The sequence below is a fragment of the Cynocephalus volans genome, chromosome 3 (genome assembly GCF_027409185.1).
Source record: "Cynocephalus volans isolate mCynVol1 chromosome 3, mCynVol1.pri, whole genome shotgun sequence".
Taxonomy (NCBI): Eukaryota; Metazoa; Chordata; class Mammalia; order Dermoptera; family Cynocephalidae; genus Cynocephalus; species Cynocephalus volans.
In genome coordinates this window covers 9,208,438-9,233,799 of record NC_084462.1, presented here as the reverse complement: position 1 = coordinate 9,233,799, position 25,362 = coordinate 9,208,438, and the positions used below count along the sequence as shown (strand labels likewise).

Here is a 25,362-nt window from a genome sequence, read left to right as displayed (position 1 = left end):
AATAGAATAGACAATCCAGATATCAACCCACACACCTACAGCCATCTGATCTTTGACAAAGGCACCAAGCCTATACACTGGGGAAGAGACTGCCTCTTCAGCAAATGGTGTTGGGATAATGGTATCAATATGCAGGAGAATGAAACTAGACCCGTACCTTTCACCATACACTAAAGTCAACTCAAAATGGATTAAAGAATTAAATATATACCCTGAAACAATAAAACTTCTTAAAGAAAACATAGGAAAAACACTTCAGGAAGTAGGAGTGGACACAGACTTCATGAATACGACCCCAAAAGCACGAGCAACCAAAGGAAAATTAAACAAATGGGATTATATCAAACTAAAGAGCTTCTGCACAGCAAAAGAAACAATTAACAGAGTTAAAAGACAACCAACAGAGTGGGAGAAAATATTTGGAAAATATACATCTGACAAAGGGTTATTCTCCAGAATATACAGGGAACTCAAACAACTTTACAAGAAAAAAACAAGCAACCCAATTAAAAAATGGGCAAAAGAGCTAAGTAGGCATTTCTCTAAGGAAGATATACAACAGACATATGAAAAAATGCTCAACATCACTCAGCATCCGGGAAATGCAAATCAAAACCACACTGAGATACCATCTCACCCCAGTTAGGATGGCTAAAATACAAAAGACTCTGAACGATAAATGCTGGCGAGGTTGCGGAGAAAAAGGAACTCTCATACATTGTTGGTGGGACTGCAAAATGGTGCAACCTCTATGGAAAATGGTATGGAGGTTCCTCAAACAATTGCAGATAGATCTACCATACGACCCAGCTATCCCACTGCTGGGAATATACCCAGAGGAATGGAAATCATCAATCAAGTCGAAGGTATACCTGTTCTCCAATGTTCATCGCAGCACTCTTTACAATAGCCAAGAGTTGGAACCAGCCCAAATGCCCATCATCAGATGAGTGGATACAGAAAATGTGGTACATCTACACAATGGAATACTACTCAGCTATAAAAACGAATGAAATACCGCCATTTGCAACAACATGGTTGGACCTCGAGAGAATTATATTAAGTGAAACGAGTCAGGCACAGAAAGAGAAATACCACATGTTCTCACTTATTTGTGAGAGCTAAAAATAAATAAATAAATACACTAAAAAACAGGGGTTGGGGGAGGGAAGCGGACACAACAGTTACAATTCCTTGAAGTTGATAGGACAAGTGAACAGAAAAGAGATTGTTGGAAGGGAGAGGGGAGAGGGAGGAGTGAGGGAGGTTTCAGTAATGGGCCAAAATAATGAACCACATTGTATATTGACAGAATAAAATAAAATTTGGAAGAAAAAATAAATTTAGGTTAAAGGTAAAAAAAAAATGTCCTTTCCAGAAAAAGCATACTGCTGGGGTGTCACTTCAAACATCAATGTGTTTATTTCAAGTGTTAATATTTCAGGAACAACTGCACAGATAGCATCTGATAAAGAGTGAAGGGCTTGTAAGGTCCAGACAAGGTTTTAGATATTGTTTTAGATTTGTCATTTCTTGCTTGAAATCAGATTTTCTCCCATTTATTTAGTTACTGAACCAGGATTATAATTCTGAACTGTACAGATGTAGACTCAATAAAATAATCAGAGCATCTGATAATTAGAAAAAAAAAAACAAAACTATCACATGGCAGTAGACCAGAGAATGAAGGTGCATGTAGAGGTGTGAACCCAAAACTACAATGATGTAGCCTCATGTCTAGGGGTGAGAAAAGAAGGAGATTCAGTCAGGGAAAGTCAACAACTGTAGAGGGGAAAAGTATCACAGTTTTATGGACCTCTACAGAAACATTCCCGACAGAAACATTGATTCCTCTCTTTAGAAGTAACCTGCAGACAGTGCAGATAGCATATACCCTAGATTTTCTTCCAGAACCTCCTGGGATCATTGTATTTATTGCCAAGGCTCTACCATTCTGAATAGTTCATTGTTCTCTATCATGTTTACCTCCTGGCTGCATGTTGGGGGCTTCTCTGGCTGTGCTGAGCCTCAAATAGCAGAATCCCAAGAACCACCAGGATCAAGCCAGCCATGCTCATCCGGATGACATTCTCCACTGAGTGATCCTGATTGAGTAAGGCTAGGCATTTGAACAAAGAGGTCGCAGATGTCAGGAAAGACCAAAATCACCCCAGGATCCCTGAAGGTCCACCCAGGGCACCCACCTTCCCTTGACAGGACTCAACCCTCTGAGCCCAGTCCCGTAACTGATAGTATCTCCTTATTCACCACTCTTGGAGTCTGACTGGTTTTGTGATGAGCTGATGATACCAGCTGCTACTGAGAACCTAAAAACAAGAGTGTTGGTGAAGAGGTGAAGACACTTGAGACTTTCCCTTGGATTCTGTGTTCTTATATACCCCGCTTCTCATGAAGAACTTTTATGGAGTCCCTCAAGGAACCTTTCTCTGCCGTAGCAGGCTTTACTCTGGTTTCTTTATGGGATGCTTCAGCCTCTGTGTGTTCTATGAATTCAGAGCTTAAATCCAATTTGCTTTGAAACAAAGTTTAGCTGAACCCCGAGATCTCGGGATTAGTGAGAAAAATGGTATTCCATTCAGAAATAATTGAGCCCGTGTATGCTCTCTGTTCATTCTGGGACACAGGACCATAGAAGCTAATTCCCCTGGAGATGAGAGTTTCCACTTATTTGACAGCTGAGGACCCAGGATCCGTGGATAAGGGGTGGCTCCTCAGGGGCTCCCGAGTGTCAGGAATACAAAGGGGTGAAGGTCTAAAGCTGCCTTTCCTTCATTCCACCTCAGCCAGTCCACCTGGTGTTTCATCATTCATTTATTCTTTTATTATTTCATTTATTGTATAGTTAGGAATACCTATAATGGGATACACACACACTCACACACACATGCACGGAAACATACCAATATGTATTTTCTAAATGGTGGTGGTGCCAGTGGTTTATAAAAACAGTATTTATGCTTTTTTTTTGAAGTGTGAATCTAGGTGGGAAGACTAAAAACATAACATGCAAAACCATATGTGATAAAAATATTAAGAATATGAATAAATATTTGTAGATATAACTATGTTTAGAAAGGTGTGCATACATACGTTTATATATAATGTATATAACCATAGATACATATGTATATGCATAATTTCAAATATTCACATAATAGATCTATGTGTAACTATAAACATATTTTTATTTCAAGCTAGAAAAATTGGCATACAATTTGGAAATAAAAAATTGAAATTTCCGTTTTCTTCTGGTCAATATAAATTATAAGTAAATCAGAAGACATCAACTGAAAAGCAGTTGGAAGGGGGAGAGAATCTGTACTGTTAATGAGAAATAAAATTAATATACCTGAAACAATAGCTTTGTTTTGTATACTTAACTATTACTTAGAAAATATGAAAGAATCAAAGATTACGCTTAAACGTTGTTATTGTAGTTGAACAATTCTTAAAATTTCCTACGAATGTACACAACTTTTATAAATAAAACATGAAAACACTTCTGAAGTTCATTAACAAACCTAAATTTTGTTTTATTTTTTATTAGCATATTCATCGTTACAAATCATACTTATTCTTTATGCCCCTTACCCAGTCTCTCCCCTCCCCCTCCCTTTCCATCCTTCTTCCCCTCCCCCCTCTAATAAGCATAGATTTGTTCTCTCCGTCTGATAGATTAACTGTTCTTCTGTTGGACAAACCTTGATTTTAAACACATTGGATGAGAAGATTTAATGTTAACAAGCAGTTACTTTCTATAACAAATATATAAATTTAATCTATCCCAATGAAAATGGGAGTAAAACTACTTATTTTTAAACTAAAAATTTATATATCTTAAATGTATGTAAGTATTACTTCCAAAGTTTTAGAAAAAGAGCAACAAAGCAGATTAGAAATGAATTACACAGAAGACGTTCTGTGCAATGATCCCCTAATTTACTTCAGTGAGCAGGTGCACAGTTCCTCCTTGGTCTCAGGTATGCACTGAGTATAGAGGCCTCCAGCTAAGCACAGGACAGGCCATGTGCAGTGGTAATCTCAGCCTGGTGTGCTTCTCTGTAAAGGAGCGTGTCTAGTGTGAACTCCACCCTCACCCACAACCAGATCCTATCTTGGCGTGAGCAGCCTTCTATCCTGGTCTGAGAGGGCACAAGGACTCCCCACATGTGTGGGTGAGAAGCTCTATCCTAAGGGTCTCTTGGAAAAGAGAAATAAGAGCTGCTAAAGGATGATCTGTCTGTCCTTCCTCTAACTTTCCCAGCCTCTCTTCCTCCTCCATCAGCCCCAGCATCTTCTCTGTCTAGTCAGGTCTTGACACCAAATCCTGCTAACCTGGACACTTTTCCTTCTTCTACTCAACACACATTCTCCGAAACAGGTTAGGAGCCTGGGAGTCACGCAGAGCTGTGGTGGGTGGTGGCTTTTAGTAGAAAATCTGAAAAAGTTTGTGTGATACATGAAAGAGGAGAGATCGTAAACCAGTGGGATTTTATAAATCTTTGCTTTTTCCATAATATTGTGACTTCTTTATCCTGAGACTCCGGGACTGATGGATAGAAATCATTTTCACCTGTCCCTGTCTCCCTAGACTTTTTCATTCTTACAAGTCAGAGTTTTTGGGAGAAGCAGGACAGGCCCAGAGAGGGCTGGAGACCAGAGCGGGTCTAGGATGAGCCACATCCCAGATGCCCCAGAAGGTCACAAATGAAGGGTCTTTGGAGGTCACTTCCAGGCAGCTCCCCCTTATCCAGATGGGGAAAGGCAAGGCAGGAAGTGAAAAGGCTTCCTCAGAAGGTCAACCTCCCAAGGAGAGGCTGAGCCAACAAAGACTCAGCCCCACCTCCCAGGCGTCCCTCCCACTCCTGATTCTTAGACTAAGTGCCCGACTAGTTTTCTCCCCCTGGTCCTGGCTCCCTGGTGAGTCATAATGAGGATCCTGCTCAGGGATGGGGAGGGGACAGATCCAATTCCTCCACCCTATCAACTCTGGTCCCCTCCTTCCTACCTGGACCTGACCTTGGACATCTCCTTCTCCTGTGACCACCACAGAGGTAACAACTGCTCCATCCCCAGTGCCCTCAAAAGCCACATGGACCATGACCTTATTGTCCACATTTTTCCATTCTCCTCTGGGGAAAAGAACCCTTCCCTGAATATTGGAAATAGGACTGACATGATTATAGAAGTTTCTATAGGGTCAGGGTGTCTATGTTTCCACCACCCATGGTGTCAGGACCTGCTGGTGATGGGCTGGGTCACCCAGAGGTTCTGATTCTGAGAGGGAAACATCAGGAGGTGTATGGGTGGAGGCCTCTGTCTTCTACCCTCAGTCTGATCATGTTTCCTCTGAGGTCACCCATGTCTCATGCCAATCCTTCCTACTCTTTAACCTGACTGAGACTCCAGGGGTGGGGTGCCTGAGGGTGAAAAGTTCCTGTCTATTCATGGGCTGGACCTACCCCCAGCAGACTCTCCCTCTTTCTTCCCCTCATTTGTTATTGTCTCAGAGCTCTCCTGGGGGCCAGACCCAGAGCTGATGCTTTGAGCTCAGAGAGAACAGCGTCAAGGGCTCCTCAGAGATCTCTAAGCCTTCTTCCAATGAACCTCACTTCACACATACAAAGCCACCCCAGGCTTCCTCCCTTACCACTTGGGGATCCGCCTGTGTGGGTAGGAGGAAAAGATTTTTAACGTCTTTAGTTAATCAGAATTGGGGCAGGGTAAGGGGTCAGAGCCGCTGTGCTCCCCAGTTCATCCTGGCTGATCCTCCCCCAGGCTGGGCTCCCAACATTTCCGTCTGCCTTGATCCCCTCCCCCATCCAGCCTGATTGCAGAGCCCCTGGGAGTCCTGCTTGTATCTCTCCTTGACTCTCAGCTCCCTGGAAGACAAGCTTAAGTATTTAAGGGGAAATTAGATCCTCTGAGAGACTCAAAACTGCCCTGGGGGAGTGTATACCCATTGAGCAAAGAGGCTTCAGTTACCAGCTGTTGAGATGAATTCTGTGAGGGGTAAGGACGGGCTGGGGCCTCACAGGATCCTGGGAATGAGCACAGGAAGTGGGTAAGGGGCTGGGGCTGTCTTGGGAGTTCCAACCTCCACTCAAAGTCTTCTCCTATATCTGCCCTGTGGCTTCCCCAAGACCCTTCCTTTGCCCATCTGACATTTTTCAGCTCCAGGTGAAAACGGTAGTGTGGCATGACTTGGAGGGCCCCTTTGGCCTTCTCTTTGAAAGATTAATCCAGTCTGGCTGACCCTCCCTCCGAGCCCCCCATAATCCCATCCCAGCCAGAGCTGTCCTGGGGGCAGGGCCCTGAACTGACCCTTTGAGCTCAGACAAGACAGGGTCAGGGGCTTCTCACCTGAAACCATGAGCTCCAGAGGGTCACTGGGGTGTGACAAAAGGTAGGGGAAGTTGCTTTGTGAGCCATAGCACATGTAGGTCCCTCCATGGGCTGAGGTCACAGGACTCATGGACAGTTAAGCCTGGTACTGCTGGGCTTGGTACTTGGATCTAAGATGCAGAGGGGCATTGGCTCTCCCATCCTTTACCAGAAGGAAAGTGTCTGTTAGGCTCCATGACTGACACAGGAGGGTCACATTCTCTCCTGAGGCTGCTGTGGAGCCTGGCTGCACTGAGAGGGAGGTGTCCTAGAGAGAAGGATGGGTGAGGGTCTTCCCCCAACCTTGTTCTGAGCTGAGACACCACAAGGGTCTCTCTCTGAGGATGCCCATTCTCTCTGTCTCTGTTTTCTCTGAGTCTTTTTCCATCCCCTGTCTCTCTCTGTCTCCCTTTTCAGAGACCCCCACACCTCACCTGGTTCTCCCCCAGCAGGGCCTGTGCAGAGTCTGGGTCCCTGACTGAACTTGCTGGGCTCCTCACCTGTGATCAGGATGTCCAGGGGGTCACTGGGGGCCGACCACTCAGAGGAGAGGTTGTGTGCACTGTAGCGTCTGTACTGGCCCCTGTGGGAGCTGCTCACAGGGCCCAGAGAGAAGTCAGCTTGAGAGAGCCCAGTCTGGGGCTGTCAGCCAGGGTGCTAGGGGAGGTCACGTCCCCTCTCTCTGGACAGAGCAAATCTGTCATAGCCAACATCAGAGCGACACTGGAGGGTCAGGCTGTCTCCATTGGCCACGACAGGGCCCTGCTGGGTCAGGAGGGAGGGCTTCCTGGACACACCTGGAGGGAAAGACAAGCAGGTTCCTCCCAAACACCTCCCTTCTCCCATCCTGGCCCTGCAGGTCTCAATGTCTCTCACACTCTGTCTCTGGCCCAAGAGCTCTGAACTCCTCTTACCTCACACTCCCTCCTGGGGCACTTCTGAGAGAAAAACTTTCAGGAATATGTTTGATGCCTCAAAGAATAAATGGGGCAAGGATGAGTCATCCTCACCTGAGACCAGGTACTCCAGAATATTACTGAAATCCGAGCACACCTGAGATTTGTTCTTGTAATAGCCACAACACCTGAATATCCACCTGTGGCTGGGGGTCATGGGGCCCACATGATCCAGGGTCCAAGAGAGCTTCTGTTCTCCTTCCTTAAACAGAACAAACCTGCTAAATCTAAGCCATGACCCACACTGGAGTGTCACATTGTCTCCTGAAGTCACAACAGGGCTGGGCAAGGTTGAAAGGGTGGGTTTGCTGTAGGCTCCTAGAAGAGAAGGAGGCAGCTCTGTTAAATGGGCCTCACACCTCCCACATTATACCCCAGGGCTAGACTGTGAGATGGGGACACCCCTGAGAGCAGACCACCTTCCGAAGGGCAGAGCCTGAGGCTGGGACCACTGAGTGTTCTCTCACCTGTCACCACCAGCTCCAGGGGGTCACTGCTCTCTGACCTCCCAGCAAGGCTGTGATAGTAACAGCAATATCGCCCTGCATAGTGCTCTGTCATGGATGGGTGGAGAACTTGACCTGGTCTCTGAGCTCCAGTGTTCTCTGTCTGACCCAGGACACCGAGCTTCCTTCTTTAATCAGATGGTACTCCTGGGCCTCCAGGGTCCCCTGACACCAGATGGTCATAGGCTTCCCCTGGAGGATCACAGAGCCAGGCTCAGCCCAGAGGGTGGGTTTGGGGAGGGTCCCTGAAAGGAATCGGAGACTAGATGCCTATGTATTCTCCATCCTTGAGATCTCAGCTCTCAGCCTCAAGGCCCTCCTGGATATTTCAGTCATTCAGCTCAGAACTGCTATTCTCCATCCCCCAGCTGCCCAGAGGTAGCCCCCTTTTCCACAGTGAGGGGTGGGACCTGGAACACCTGGGGACAGACTCAACTGCCTGCACTTGGCTCCTGAAGCTGAGACTCAGCCCTGGAAGAGAGTTTCCTGTGAGAGATTTGCCCCATGAAACCTGAGCAGGTCTTCGTTTTCCCCTGAGCCTCCTGAGCCCCTGGGATCTCCTGATAGAACAGAGCCTGGCTGCGGGGCAGGTTCCCTCCCAGACTAGTGTCTCCTTTCCTCCTTTTCAAATCGCACCAAGGCAGAACAGGGCTGTGAGTGTGGGGGTCATGGCATCCCCTCCCATGGGACCCAGCTTTGCAGATGGATGAGACCATGATGTCTGGCAGGACAGATAGATACACATATGGACACTTGGAGGATGGGTCCTCCCATGGCAGGGCTGTCACGTCAGCACAGGAAGGGGAACTGACCATCCTCAGGAGCCTGGCTCTTTTTTGCCCGGAGCTGGGGCTGAGATGGAAGCCAGACTCTCCAGACATTCTAGATAGAAATGCTGTCTCTCCTGACCCCTGGCTTCTCTTTTCCTGGCCTGAACTTCCTTGTCCAGGCATTGACACATATTTATTGAGTATTTGTAATATGCCTGACCCTGGAGACACATCACTGAATAAAATAGATTTTATTTATTTATTTATTTATTTTCATTGAGTCATAATTGATTATACATATTTTTTGGGTTTAACGTTGACATACATTGATCAAATCAATATTACTAGCATTAATATTGTTACAAATCATACTTATTCTTTATGCCCCTTGTCCAATCTCTTCCTATCCTCCTCTCCCTCTCTCCTCCCATCTCTGATAACCCTAGATTTCTTCTCTCCTAAAACAGTAACGGTTACTCTGTTGATTTGTTGCCTAGATGATCTGTCCAATGCTGAGAGGTGTGTTCAGGTTCCCCAATATTATTGTAGAATAGGTGCTTCTTCTGTCACTCCAGAATGAGCTTTGTGGAGAGAGACATCCTCTTCTTTCCTTTGGTCTCTGCTGGTGACTCTTTGTGTTGATGCACTCCAGTGGCTGGCAGACCATCTGTGTGGTGGTTGTGGCATCTAGCTACTTTCACAGCAGCTGTGGTTACTGTGGTGGCTGTGGTGGGCCACCCACATGGAGGTGATGTTTTTGGCATGCTCCTTGGTGCTGGTGGTGTGCCTGATTGTGGTGGGGGGTCTGGTTCCCAGCTCCATACCTTAGGGTCCTGGGTGGGCCCTGAAGTGCTGGTGGTGTGCATGGCTGTGGGAGGGGAGTCTGGTCCTCGGCTCCATACCTCAGGACCCCAGGTGGGCCCCGAGGTGCTGGTGGTATGCCTGGTAGTGGGAGGGGGGGTCTGGTCCCCGACTCCATACCTCAGGTCCCTGCGTGTGCCTGATTGTGGGAGCAGGGAAAGCAGATTTAAACCCTGAGTTTGCAGAAGTCAGACTAACTAAAACAAAACCCCCCCAGAGATCTAGTGTAGTAGCTTCTTATCGCTAATGTATTAGGGTTCTCCAGAGCAAGAGAATCAATAGGATAAGTTCTAAATATACGAGGGGGATTTATTAGGGGAATTAGCCCACATGATTATGAAGAAAAGTCCCATGATAGGCTGCCTGCAAACTGGATGCCGATAGCATGGCTTAGTCCAAGTCAGAAGGCCTCAAAAGTGGGGAAGCCGATGGTGTCATTGGTGTAAGTTTTGGAAAGTAAAAGCTGAAAAGTCTTGAGCTCTGATGTCCATGGATGGGAGAGAAAAGTGTATCCAATTCCAGCAGATAGAGAGAGCTTCACCTTTTTTTTCTGTCTTTTGTTCTCTCCAGGCCCCCAACAGATTGGATGGTTCTTGCCCACATTGAAGGCGGGTCTTTCCCACCCGGTCCACTCAGACTCTCATACTAATCTCTGCTGGAAACACCCTCATGGACACACCTAAAAAGATAGCATTACCAGGTTACTCAGCATTCCTTCATCTAATCAAGTTGACACCTAGAATTAACCTTCATAGCTAATATAACAAATAGTTGTACAAAAGTTTGCACCACACACTCAGAACTTAAAAAAGAGATTTTATTATTTTACAGTACTGGATGTCAGAACTCCAAAATGGATATCCTTGGACTAAAATCAAGTTGTCTCATTCCTTCTAGAGGGTCCAGGGGAGACTGTTTTATTACCTTTTCAAGCTCCCACAGGCTGCCACGTTCTTTGCCTCTTCATCTCCTTCCATATTTAAAGCCAGCAATCATGTTATTCCAACCTCTGCTTTCATCTTCTCATCTTCCTCTCTGACTCTGACCCTCCTGCCTCCTTCCCATTTAAGGCCCCCTTTTACATTGAGCCCACCCAGATAATCTAGGAAAAATTTCCCATCATAGCATCCTTAACTTAATCACAATCTGCAAAATCTCTTTTGCCCCATAAGGTAAATATTCACAGGTTCTGGGGATGAGAATGTGCACATCTTTCAGAGGTCCTTATTCTATCTACTGCATGCCTTCAGAACTTCTTTAGCCAAATCTCATATAAGCCACTTCTATTTGGTGAAGGAGAGTTGGTAGGCATGCTCAATTTAAGGTTAGATTGGCCAATCAACACCCTGCTCAAGTTGCTTGGAGACTTGGCTATTCATGTCCAAGTGTTCAATCTCTACTTGATCCCAGTAGGAATCCAGAAGATGTTTCACAAATGAAGAATGATTCCCTGCAGAAATTGCACAGTGTGGGTCCAAATTCTTATATGTTCCAAATTCATAAATGTTGTAATTTATCTATCACTTCCTGCTAAGGGCTCTGTATAAAAACCTTACCTATCACAGATTGTCCAAACATGACTATGTCTCCTGGGTCCCACGGCTCAGACTATCTACAGCCTGAATCTGTTGCAAAGACTTCTCTTGTTCTGGGCCCGACTTGAAACCAGCAGCCTTTCAAGGTACTTAACAAATGGGTTGAGGTAGCATAGCCAAGAAGGCAAATGCTGTCTCTGAATTGCAAAAAAGACTCACTAGACATTGGAATTTTTTCTTATTAGTAGGAGAGTCAGATTGTGTGACATGTCTTCACTTCTCAACATGCCTCAGGCAACTGGTCTCCTGAAAATTTCACCAAGGCAGTAAGAACTTGAATTTTGGGAGGATTTATTTCCCATACTCTGGAACACATTAGTCTCACAAACTGCCTGGAGTAGTTGCTACTTCCTGTTTCACAGGTCCGATCAGCACGATATCATGAATGTAGTGGACCTGTATGATGTTCTGTGTAGTAGAGGGTGATCATGGTTTCTGCAGAATAGATAACAGAGGGCTGGAGAGTTAATTACAGACCTGAAGTTGGACAGTGAAGATGCTTTGCTGACTCTGAGATCATTTACAAACAGATCCATAGAAAATAAACTTTTGCTCTTCTTTGCAAGCCAAATAGGCAAGTTGAATGGGAATGTGGAAATCCTTGGTAGAGGCCCTCCAGGAATGAAGATTATTTTTGTTTCACTATTGTTGTAGGGAGAGGCATTTCTAGTACCTTCCACCTGGCCTTTCCTCCCATTGTATCTCTTCCTCCACAAGTCAGAAAACCGGCACCAATTGCTAAGGTTGTCTGTACCCCTGGAGCATTCCAGAACTAACAAAGTAACTACAGGGTGGGTTCTGGGACGGAAGCCAGACTGCCATTAATCACTTGACCTCCATAAGCCTCCACACTGACTGGGAGACTTCAGGGGGTCACAGGGTTCTGAGGTCTGTACAAGTAATGGGATATTTTCTGAGCTGCAGAAGGTCACATTCTCTCCAAATCTTACTATGGGGCACAGCTGGGCTGAGAGAGGTTTCTTGTATCAACCCGTAGAAAAAGAGAACTTATTTTTAGAGCACAAGCCTTACTTATACTCTCCTTAGGGCATGAACAAATGATTCTCTCTACCCGTTCTGGGGAGCAAACTCTCTATGTCTTCTAGTGCATCTCTCAATCTCATTGTCATCTCTACAATCCTGACTCGTGTGTGTGTGTGTGTGTTGTCCCTGCTTTTTCTTGATTCTCTTGCTTTCTGCCCATGTCTCTGTGGCTTACTGTCCCTAGAAGCCACATGAGATGTGGGGTCCTTCTGGAATATGGTACTAACAATCCACTTTAGGGACCCTCTGAAAACAGGGTGCTGACATTAGGCTCCCTGACCTGGGATCACAAGTTTATGGATCTCACTATTTTCCAAACACAGGTATTGAGAAGTGGAAGGATCTTTATAGAATCTGCAAGATTACCATAGGATCGACACTGCAGGGACCAGCCAGCATGACCCCATACTCCAAGGTATTGGACATGGCCACTTGGTGGTACAGATTGGAAGTTACCTGCACAAGGATGTGTTAAACCACATTGCTGAGCAACTCCTCAGGGTCTCAGTCTCCATTCAGATCTTCCAGGGGCCTGACTTGAGGAATGTCTGGTGTGTCACTGAGTCTCATGGCTGAGGAGGGGCTGGGATGTTAACGTGGAAACCAACTCCAAAATGCCACTCAGTGCCTGAGCTGAGGGAAGCCAGTCAAACTTGGATTGTTGTTACAGATGAGGGGCCTTGGAAAAGAAGGGCTCAGGGGGAAGAACTGTTTGGATGTTTTTTAACTGTATGCGAAGAGGAAGACATTGAGGATCTGAGGGCTGTTCCACTCTCTGCCTTCATTGTATGGAGGGGCCGACGGGGCCATCGCAGGGTGGATAATCGGAGGAGGAGAAAGAGGCTTGGGGAGGTGTTTACAAGACTGTTAACTGACTCAGAGGAAAGCCTGGGTTTGTGGTTTTGTTGTTCCCAAACTTCCTCCCTCTGACTTCCTTCTTTCTGTAAGTAGCAGCAACTTCTCTTTGTCACCTTCCATCTAAACCTCTGAGTCATTTCTGCTTCCTCACTTCATCTCCTCCTGCCCGTGACACCTCATCTGATACTGTGGATTCTGTCCCCAAGCTTTGGGCAACAGTGCTCCTTGGAAAAAATTAACAGGGTTTCAATTTAAGACATGGGGGTAAAATTGACTGATCAGGTATCCTTGATCAGCTAACAGCCCCCTCCCGTGTTCCTCAATGTAAGAAGATGATAATGACTCCACCAGAGGAGTTTTGAGAATTAGTGTTGCCTGAGATACGGATAAGTCTCAATCCTGTGTAATTTATTTTACCAGATTAGGACATGTGGTGTAGGAGCCCTTATGATACGAAAGGTAAATCAGAAATAGTACTTTATGCTGGGTGGATTGGTAGAGTATCAGGAAAAGTTACTGGATACAGAAATCCTGGTGCTTGTTCTTTTAATTTTTATATTTATTTTTTATTGTAACAATGTCGATTGTATCTATCTGTGGGTTACGGAGTTGAACATCTTGTGTGTAATGTGTGATGCTCACATCAGAATAACTATTATACTCAATAATATACACTGTCATTGCTAGTCACAGACCTTTACCCATTCCTCCCTCCCCCTCCCTTCCTGCTTCTGGTAACCTCCGTTGCCCTTTTAAAATTTCAATGTATTATTGTGAATGTTATATCTTTCTTTCTTTCTTTCTTTTATGTGTTTATTCTTTTAGCTCCCACTTAATGATTGAGAACATATGGTGTTTCTCTTTCTGTGCCTGGCTTGTTTCACTTAATATGGTTTTCTCTAAGTTCATCCATGTTGCTGTGACTGGCAATACTTCATTCTTCTTTATGGCAGAGTAATATTCCATTGTGTATCTATAACACATTTTCCTTCTCCAGTCATCTGATGACGGACATTTAGTTTGGTTCCAACTCTTGGCTATTGTCAACAGAGCTGCGATAAACACGGGGGTGTAGGTAACTCTTCGACATGATCTGGTACTCATTCTGAATTCTACACTTAGCCAAATTAGTATCCAAGTGAAGGTGAGAAGGTCAGCTTAATGCTATAAGACTTAGGGCATCTCTCAAAGGATTTTATATGTTCCCAACCCAAAGAAATGACAAATGTTTGAGGTGATGGATGTGCTAATTACCCAGATTTGATCACTGTGCATCGCATATGTATGCCCAATTATCACAATGTGCCCCATAAAAATATACAATTATTATTTGTCAATTAAGAAACATATATATTTAGTAAAGAAGAGAGAAAAAAAAAGAAATCTTACCTTATATAAGAAACAACTGTGTCATGTTGCAACTTCTTAAGGCATTAGGAATCTATAGCGAACCATACCTTTCTTCTTGCACCTCTCTTTTTAAAAAAAGATTTATTTTTTTCATTGTTATGTGCTTGAGGGATACAGTTTGTTGTTTTAATACATGCATATATTGTATAATGATCTAATCAGAATAGTTGACATATCTATCACTTAAACATTTATCATTTCTTTGTGGTTATAACATTCAAGATCTTTTTTGGCTATCTTGAAATATACAGTAAAATATCACTAGCTATTGTCACCCTAAAGCATCAGCACTTATTCTCCCTGTCTAACTGTAACTTTGGATCAGTACCTTTCCTCAGCCTTCCCTTCCCCCTGCCTTTCCCTGCCTCTGGTAACCACTATTCTACTGGCTATTTCTCTCTCTTTTTAATGTATTTTTCTTAATTGACCCATGATAATTGTATATACTTATAGAGTACAATTTGATATTTGGGTACATTCATACTGTGTGCAATCTTCATATCAGGGCACTTAGTATATTCATCATCTCAAACATGTGTCACCTTTTTGTGTTGGGAACATTCAAAACCATATCCACTAGCTGTTCAAAGATACACAATACTTGTTGTTGACTGTAGTCTCCCCATATTGCTATAAAACACTAGATCCCATTCTTCCTATCTTTCTACTGTTTTGTATTCACTGACCACCCTCTTCCCATCCCCCATTCCCTCCCCTCACCACCCCCACCAGTCTCTGGTACTTTTTATTTCTATGAGATCAACTTTTTTAGCTTCCACATATGAGTGAGAACATGTGGTATTTCTGTCTCTGTACCTGGCTTATTTCACTTAACATAATTTTCTCCAAGCTCATCCAAGTTGCTGCAAACGGCAGAATCTCATTCTTTTTTATGGCTCAGTAGTATTATTCCATTGTGTATATATACCACATTTCCTTTATCCAATCATCCATGGAAGGAAATTTAGGATGGTTCCAACTCTTGGCTATTGTGAATAGAGCTGTGATAAACATGGGGGTGTGGGTGTCCCTTCAACTTTTTGATTTCTATTCCTTTGGATATATACCCAGTAGTAGGATTGCCCAATAACATTGTAGCTCTATCTACAGTTTTTTGAGAAACCTCCATACTGTTTTCCATAAAGGCTGTACTAATTTACACTCCCACCAACAATGTATAAGAGTTTCCCCTTCTCCATATCCTCGTCAGCATTTGTTATTTTGTCTTTTTGATAACAGCCATTCTCACTGAGGTGAGATGATTTCTTATTGTGGTTTTGATTTGCATTTCTCTAATGATTAGTTATGTTGAGCATTTTTTCATATGCTTGTTGGCATATGAAATGTATGCCTTCTTTTGAAAAATGCATACTCAGTTCCTTTGCCCATTTTTAAGTCAGATTATTGGTTTTCTACTATTAAGTTGTTTGAGTTCTTTGTATATTCTGGATATTAATCCCTTGTCTTATGCATAGCTTGAAAATATTTTCTCCCTTTCTGCAGGTTGTCTTTTTGCTCTTGTTTCTTTTGCTGTGAAGAAGCTTTTTAGTTTGATATAATCACATTTGTTAATTTTTGCTTTTGTTCCCTGTGCTTAAGAAATATTATTGATAAAGTCTTTGACCAGATATATGTCCTGAAGTGATTCCCCTATGTTTTCTTCCAGAAGTTTTATAGTTTCAGGTCATTCATTTAAATCTTTAATCATTTTGAGTTGATTTTGGTATATGGTGAGAGACAGGGGTCTCATTTCATTCTGCTTATGGATCTCCAATTTCCCCAGCACCACTAATTGAAGACTGGTTCTTGGCTCTTTTTTTCAAAAATAAGTGGGCTGGAGATATGTGGATTTATTTCTGAATTCTTTATTCTGTTCTACTGATCTGCATATCTGTTTTTGTGCCAGTTCCATGCTGTTTTGATTATTATTGCTTTGTAGTATATTTTGAAGTTAGGGTGTGTGATGCCCCCTGCTTTGTTCTTTTTGCTCAGGATTGCTTTGGCTATTCAGGGTCTTTTGTTGTTCTGTATAAGTTTTGAGTTGTCCTTTTCTATTTTTTTGATGTATGTCATTGGTAGTTTTTTTTTTTTTTTGTCTTTTTCGTGACCGGTACTCAGCCAGTGAGTGCACCGGCCATTCCTATATAGGATCCGAACCCGCAGCGGGAGCGTCGCTGTGCTCCCAGCGCCGCACTCTCCCGAGTGCGCCACGGGCTCGGCCCTGTCATTGGTAGTTTGATGGGGATCACATTAAATCTGTAGATCATTTTGGGGAATATGGTCATTTTGACAATATTTTTGATTCTTCCAATCCATGAGCATGGGATGTCCTTCAATTTTTTTGCGTGTTTTCTTTAATTTCTCTAATCAGTGTTTTATAGTTTTCATTGTAGAGATCTTTCACCTCTTTGGTTAAATTTATTCCTAGATATTTAATTCCATTTTTTTGTTGCTATTGTAAATGGGATAGATTTCTTGATTTTTTTTTCTGCAAGTTTGTTGTTCATATATAGAAATGCTACCAAGTTTTGTATGTTGATTTTGTATCTTGCAACTTTACTGAATTTGTTTATCAGGTCTGGGAGATTTTTGGTGGAGTCTTTAGGTTTCTGTATATATAAAATCATGTCATCCACAAACAGGGTCAAGCTGACATCCTCCTTTCCAATTTGGATGCCCTTTATTTCTTTCTCTTGTCTAATTGCTCTTGCCTAATTCCAGCACTATGGTGAATAGAAGTGGTGAGAATGGGCATCCTTGTCTTGTTCCAGTTATTCAGGGGAAAGCTTTAAGCTTTTCCCTGTTTGATATGATCTTAGCTGTTGGTTTGTCATATATTGTATTAAGATGCTTTCCTTCTATATCCAATTTGTCGAGAGTCTTTATTATGAAGAGATGTTGAATTTTATCAAATGCTTTTTCTGTATCTATAGAGATGATGATTTTTTTCTTTCATTCATTCTGTTGATGTGATGTATTATGTTTATTGGTTTGCATATGTTCAACCACCCTTGCATCCCATTTGATCATGCTGTATAATCTATTTGACGTGCTTTTGGATTTGGTTTGTTAGTATTTTATTGAGGATTTTTGCATATGTTCATTAGGGATATTGGCTTGTAGTTTTCTTTTTTTTGTTGTGCCCTTACCTGGTTTTGGTATCAGGGTAATGCTGGCCTCATAGTATGGGTTTGGAAGAATGCTGTCCACTTCAATCTTTTAAAATAATTTAAGAAGTATTGGTATTAATTCTTCTTTAAATGTTTGGTAGAATTCAGCAGTAAAAGCATCTGGCCCTGGGCTTTTTCTATTGTTGTTGTTAGGAGACTTTTTATTATGGATTTAATTTAATTATTTCATTACTTGTTTTTGGTCTATTTAGGTTTTCTGTTTCTCCTTGGTTCAGTCTTGTTAGGTGACATGTGTCCAGGAGTTCATCCATTTTCTCTAGGTTTTTGCAATTATTCATTAATAGATTTGCATAATAGTCTCATGATTCTTTGTATTTCAGTGGTGTCAGTTGTAATGTCTCCATTTGCATTTCTGATTTTATTTATTTGAGTCTTTTCTATTTTTTTTCTTGTTTAGTTTTGCTAAAGGTTTGTAGGTTTTGCTTATCTTGTCAAAGAACCAACTTTTAGTTTGACTGATCTTTTGCAGTGCATTTTTAAGTCTTAATTACACTTATTTCTGCTGGGATTTTTATTATTTCCTTTCTTCTGCTTATTTGTGTTTTAGTTTGTCCTTGCTTTTCTAGTTCCTTGAGGTGCACTGTTAGGCTGTTTCTATTTTTTTTTTTTTTTGATGTTTGTGTTTATTGCTACAAACTTTCCTTTCAATTCTGCCTTGGCTGCATCTCACAGGTATGCTGTGTTTCCATGCTCATTAACTTCAAGGAATTTTTTTTGATTTCCTTCTTTTTTTTTTTAACTTTTATTTTGTCGATATACATTGTGGTTGATTATTGTTGCCCCTTACCAAAACCTCCCTCCCTCCTCTCTTTCCTCCCTCCCTCCCAACAATGTCCTTTCTGTTTGCTTGTTGTACCAACTTCAAGTAATTGTGGTTGTTATATCTTCTTCCCCCCTCTGGTTTTCTTTTTTTGTGTGTGCTGTGTGTGTGAATTTATATATTAATTTTTAGCTCCCACCAATAAGTGAGAACATGTGGTATTTCTCTTTCTGTGCCTGACTCATTTCACTTAATATAATTCTCTCAAGGTCCATCCATGTTGTTGCAAATGGCAGTATTTCATTCGTTTTTATAGCTGAGTAGTATTCCATTGTGTAGATGTACCACATTTTCCATATCCACTCATCTGATGATGGACATTTGGGCTGGTTCCAACTCTTGGCTATTGTAAAGAGTGCTGCGATGAACATTGGGAAACAGGTATACCTTTGACTTGATGATTTCCATTCCTCTGGGTATATTCCCAACAGTGGGATAGCTGGGTCGTATGGTAGATCTATCTGCAACTGTTTGAGGAACCTCCATACCATTTTCCATAAAGGCTGCACCATTTTGCAGTCCCACCAACAATGTATGAGAGTTCCTTTTTCTCCGCAACCTCGCCAGCATTTATCGTTCATAGTCTTTTGGATTTTAGCCATCCTAACTGGGGTTAGATGGTATCTCAGTGTGGTTTTGATTTGCATTTCCCAGATGCTGAGTGATGTTGAGCATTTTTTCATATGTCTGTTGGCCATTTGTATATCTTCCTTAGAGAAATGCCTCCTAAGCTCTTTTGCCCATTTTTTAATTGGGTTGCTTGTTTTCTTCTTGTAAAGTTGTTTGAGTTCCTTAAATATTCTGTATATTAATCCTTTGTCAGATGTATATTTTGCAAATATTTTCTCCCACTCGGTTGGTGGTCTTTTAACTCTGTTAATTGTTTCTTTTGCTGTGCAGAAGCTTTTTAGTTTGATATAATCTCATTTGTTTATTTTTCCTTTGGTTGCCCATGCTTTTGGGGTCGTATTCATGAAGTCTGTGTCCAGTCCTATTTCCTGAAGTATTTCTCCTATGTTTTCTTTAAGAAGTTTTATTGTTTCAGGGTGTATATTTAAATCCTTAATCCATTTTGAGTTAATTTTAGTATAGGGTGAGAGGTATGGATCTAGTTTCATTCTCCTGCATACGGATATCCAGTTATCCCAACACCATTTGCTGAAGAGGCAGTCCCTTCCCCAGTGAATAGGCTTGGTGCCTTTGTCAAAGATCAGATGGCAGTAAGTGTGTGGGTTGATTTCTGGATTCTCTATTCTATTCCATTGGTCAGTGTGTCTGTTTTTATGCCAGTACCATACTGTTTTGGTTATTATAGCTTTGTAGTATAGCTTAAAGTCAGGTAGTGTTATGCCTCCACCTTTATTTTTTTGCTCAGCATTGCTTTGGCTATGCGTGGTCTTTTATTATTCCATATAAATGTCTGGATAGTTCTTTCCATTTCTGAGAAAAATGTCATTGGAATTTTGATGGGGATTGCATTGAATTTGTATGTCACTTTGGGTAGTATGGACATTTTCACTATGTTGATTCTTCCAATCCAAGAGCATGGAATATCTTTCCATCTTCTTGTATCCTCCCTAATTTCTCTCAGCAGTGGTTTGTAGTTCTCATTACAGAGATTTTTCACATCCTTGGTAACTCAATTCCTAAGTATTTTATTTTTTGGTGGCTATTGTAAATGGGCAGGCTTTCTTGATTTCTCTTTCTGCATGTTCACTATTGGAGAAAAGAATTGGTACTGAATTTTGTGTGTTGATTTTGTATCCTGCTACTGTGCTGAAATTATTTGTCAATTCCAAGAGTTTTTTTGTAGAGGCTTTAGGCTGTTCGATATATAGGATCATGTCATCTGCAAACAGGGACAGTTTGACTTCATCTTTTCCAATCTGGATGTCCTTTATTTCCTTCTCTTCTCTGATTGCTCTGGCTAGTACTTTCAACACTATGTTGAATAGGAGAGGTGAGAGTGGGCATCCTTGTCTAGTTCCTGTTCTTAAAGGAAAAGCTTTCAGCTTTTCCCCATTCAGGATGATATTAGCAGTGGGTTTATCATATATGGCTTTAATTATGTTGAGATACTTTCCCTCTATACCTAACTTATAGAGGGTCTTTGTCAAGAATGAGTGCTGAACTTTATCAAATGCTTTTTCAGCATCTATAGAGATGATCATATGGTCCTTGTATTTGACTTTATTAATATGGTGTATCATATTTATTGATTTGCGTATGTTGAACCAGCCTTGCATCCCTGGGATGAATCCCACTTGATCGTGGTGAATAATTTTACGTATGTGTTGCTGGATTCTATTTGCCAGTATTTTAGTGAGGATTTTTGCATCTTTATTCATCAAGGATATCAGCCTTTAGTATTCTTTTTAGGTTATATCTTTACCTGGTTTTGGTATCAGGATGATGTTTGCTTCATAGAATGAGTTTGGGAGATTTGCGTCTGTTTCAATCTTTTGGAATAGTTTGTAAAGAATCGGTGTCAATTCCTGTTTGAATGTTTGGTAAAATTCTGCTGTGAATCCATCTGGTCCTGGGCTTTTCCTTGTTGGGAGCCTTCTGATAACAGCTTCAATCTCCTTTATTGTTATTGGTCTGTTCAAATTTTCTACGTCTTCATGGTTCAGTTTTGGGAGCTTGTGTGTGTCCAGAAATTTATCCATTTCCTCCAGATTTTCAAATTTGTTGGCATATAGTTGTTTATAGTAGTCTCGAATGATTCCTTGTATTTCAGATGTATCAGTTGTAATATCGCCTTTTTCATTTCCAATTTCTGTTATTTGAATCTTCTCTCTTCTTTTTTTTGTTAGCCATGCTAATGGTTTGTCAATTTTATTTATCTTTTCAAAAAACCAACTTTTTGATTCATTGATCTTTTGTATTGTTTTTTGGGTTTCAATTTCATTAAGTTCTGCTCTGATCTTAATGATTTCTTTCCATCTGCTAACTTTTTAGGTTTGGATTGTGCTTGTTCTTCTAATTCTTTAAGGTGAAGTGTTAGGTTATTCACTTGCCATCTTTTCATTCTTCTGAGGTGAGCATTTAATGCAATAAATTTCCCCCTTAATACTGCCTTTGCAGTATCCCACAGGTTTTGGTATGACGTATCATTGTTTTCATTAGTTTCAATAAATTTTTTGATTTCCTGCTTGATTTCTTCTTGGACCCATATGTCATTAAGTAGAATGCTGTTTAATTTCCATGTGTTTGTATAGTTCCCAGAGTTTCGTTTGTTATTAATTTCTCATTTTAATCCATTGTGGTCTGAGAAAATACATGGGATAATTGCAATTTTTTTGAATTTATTGAGACTTGATTTGTGACCTAATATGTGATCTATCCTGGAGAGTGATCCGTGTGCTGATGAGATGAATGAATATTCTGAGATTTTTGAATGGAATGTTCTGTAGATATCTGCCAATTCCAATTGGTCTCGAGTATTGTTTAGATCTTGTGTTTCTCTACTGATTCTTTGCCTAGATGATCTGTCTAATATTGACAGTGGGGTGTTCAGGTCCCCTGCTATTATGGTATTAGTGTCTATTTCCTTCTTTAGGTCTAATAGAGTTTGTTTTATAAATCTGGCTGCTCCAACATTGGGTGTGTACATATTTATGATTGTTATGTCTTCTTGATGGATCAGTCCTTTTATCATTAAGTAGTGTCCCTTATAGTCCCTTTTTATGGTTTTTAGTTTAAAGTCTATTTTGTCAGATATAAGAATAGCTACTCCAGCTCATTTTTCTTTTCTGTTTGCATGGTAAATCTTTTTCCATCCATTCAGTCTTAGTCTGTGTGAATCTTTATGGGTGAGGTGTGTCTCCTGTAGGCAGCATATAGTTGGGTCCTGCTTTTTTATCCAGTCATCCAGTCTGTGTCTTTTGATTGGGGAATTTAAGCCTTTTACATTAAGAGTTGTTATTGAAAGGTGTTGATTTATTCCTAGCATTTTATTGGTTGTTTGGTTGTCTTAGGTGTCTTTTGTTCCTTGCTTTCTGATTTACTGTTTGTTTTCTGTGTTTGTTGGTTCCTTAGGTTGTAGATAGCGTTTTTGTTTGTTTGTTTTCTCTTCATGAATGCCATTTTTATTATACTAGTGGGTTTTGATTTTTCTTGGCTTTTCATGGCAGTGGTAGCTATTTTTCATGAACCATACCCAGTACTCCTTTGAGGATTTCTTGTAAGGGTGGTCGTGTGGTAGTGAATTCCCGCAGTTTTTGTTTGTCTGAGAAATATACTATTTGCCCTTCATTTCGGAAGGGCAGCCTTGCAGGGTAGAGTTTTCATGGCTGGCAATCTTTGTCTTTTAGTATTTTGAATATATCATGCCATTCCTTTCTAGCTTTTAGGGTTTGTGATGAAAAGTCTGATGTTAGCCTGATTGGGGCTCCCTTATAGGTGATTTGATGCTTCTCTCTTGCAGCTTTTAAGATTCTCTCTTTGTCTCTGAGTTTTGTCAATTTGACTATAACATGTCTTGGAGAGGGCTTTTTTGGGTTGAATATGTTTGGAAATCGTTGAGCTTCCTGGATCTGAAGATCTATGATTTTTCCTATACCTGGGAAGTTTTCTGCCACTATTTGGTTGAATATGTTTTCAATGGAATCTCCGTTTCCCCCCCCTTCTGGGATACCCATGACTCGGATATTTGAGCGCTTAAGGTTGTCTGATATCTCTCTCAGATTTTTTTCAATGTCTTTGATTCTTTTTTCTTTTTTTTTGTCTGCTTGTGTTATTTGAAACAGCCCATCTTCAAGTTCAGGGGTTCTCTCTTCAACTTCGACAAGCCTGCTGGTTAAACTCTCCGTTGTGTTTTTAATTTTGCTGAATAACTTCTTCAGTTCAGCAAGTTCTGCTACATTTTTTTTCAGGACATCGATTTCCTTGTACATTTCCTCTTTCAGGTCCTGTATAGTTTTCCTCGTTTCATCATGATGTGTCGCTGAGTTTTTTTGTATCTTATTCAGTTTCCTTAGAATTATCACTCAAAATTCCTTATCAGTCATTTCTAGGGCTTCTTGTTCTATAGTATGTAGAGTTTGAGATTTATTAACTTTTGGTGGTGTACTTTCTTGATTTTTTGTATTTCTGGTATCTTTTTTTTGATGTTTATTCATTGTGGCAGGGGGTTTCACAGTCCATCGGTTTGAGACTATTGACTGACTAAGATGTTGCTGTGGTTGCCCATTTGGTATGGCTCCCTCCGTGACTGCTCAGTTGGCCTCTAGTGCCTTGTGTGTGTGGTTGCCTTGGGTCTTGGGCCTCTCCGGGGAGCCACCTCTCTGGTCAGCTTGGACTCTGCTGGGCTACTGGATCATGGGGTGGTACCGCAGGGTGTGTGGTCTCTGCTGAGCTTCCACTTCCCGGGCAGGACTTCTCCCTGTTCCGTGTGCTCTGGCCCGCGCTGTTGGATCACGCAGTGGTGACCCCACAGGGTGTGCGGTTTCTTTCGAGTCACCGCCTCCGTAGCCAGACGTCTCCCCGCTTTGTGTGCACTGGGCTGGGCTGGGACGTGTCTTCTGCAGCCCTCGTCTATCAGCTGGGCCTTCAAGACCCTCCTTGGCACTGCCTTTCCCAGGAAGTCTACCAGGTTTCTGCTTGGCGCAGATAACCGGTCACTCTGGGTGCCTTTGTAGCACTGTGTAGATCTTTCTCGGGACTTACCACCTTCCTCCTGGTATCGCGGTTATTTGTGTACTTGTCTTATCTCCCACACCAGAGCATGAGCTACTTGGGGGAGGAGCCTGCAGTACACGGTTCACCTTTGAACCCTCCCGGCATGGACCGGGTCTGGTGTCCGCCCGCAGTCAGCTCTCTGGCAGGTTCAAGCGAACTCGGGAAGTCTCCAACCACACTCTTCCTAACCAGAAGTCGGTTAGGCAGTTTTCCAAACTGGTGGCCACAGAGATGGTATCTGCCTCCCGGTAACAGGAAGTTTACCGCGGGCCGGAGCCCAGGGTGTGGTGGAGCGACAGTCGGCCCAGCCCATTCTTCCTTGCCCTCCCAATGCTGGCCGGGGATGCCCCACGCCACCAGCGCTGCCAGAGAACCATGGAGGGAGTGGGAGGGGAGGCCGGTCCGCAGGCCCCGGGGAGCCCTGCACTGGGGCAAGCAAGTGGGAAGCCTCAGTGAGGAGCCGAGCCGGGCCAGAGCTGCCACCACCTGAGAAAATGGAGGCAGCCCCAGGGCCAGTGACTGGCCCGGTGGGGCAGGCGGAAGCCAGGCGGGCGTTCGCCCCCTGAAGCAGGGCCGGGCCGGGGGTCACTCACGGGTCTGTGCCGGGCCAGGCAGCTCCCTCTCTGCCTCTGCATTGTCACCATCCCCATTCTCGGCCGCCGACTCGGGCTGCTTACTCGGTCCCGCAGCGCAGCTCGGGCGCTCCCAGGAATCTTCTTTTATGCTGGCCCGAAACCTCGAATCCTGAATAGGGCAGCTGGCCGCCTTCAGCGCAGCCCGGCCTCCTGGATCCTGGCAGCATCAACAGCATCCCCGGTGCCGTGTTCCCTATTTAGAGACTCGCTTTTGCAGCTAAGAAACAGTTCTTTTCCTGCTCCACACTTCAAAGCTGTTGCCTGTAAATGAGGCAGCCTCTCCTGCCAAGGGTAAAGTGGTGGTCAGCCCCCACGACCGGCCACCAGCTGCAGTCCTCCCTTAAGAGATGGCAAGAGAAAGGTCCACAAGTTTCCCAGCTGCCTAAGGCCCAGTGGCCGCCTTTTCCACCTCAGCTACTCCGCGCCAACCGCCGCAGACACCGCCATCTTAGGATCCCCTTGATTTCCTTCTTATTCTCTTCTTTGACCCATTGGTTGTTCAAGAGCATTTTGTTTAAGTCCCATGTATTTGTTTCATTTTGCAAGTTTCTCTTGTTATTGATTTATAGTCTTATTCCTTTATGGTTAGAAGAAATACTTGATATGATTTTGATTTGTTTGCAGTTGTT

The 25,362-nt window shown here is 42.7% G+C and overlaps 1 pseudogene; it reads right to left on the bottom strand.

Moving 5' to 3' along the window:
• Window positions 1-1,982: 1,982 nt before the first annotated feature.
• LOC134373837 (leukocyte immunoglobulin-like receptor subfamily A member 6) lies at window positions 1,983-8,537 on the bottom strand (annotated as a pseudogene).
• Between the last annotated feature and the right edge of the window lie 16,825 nt (window positions 8,538-25,362).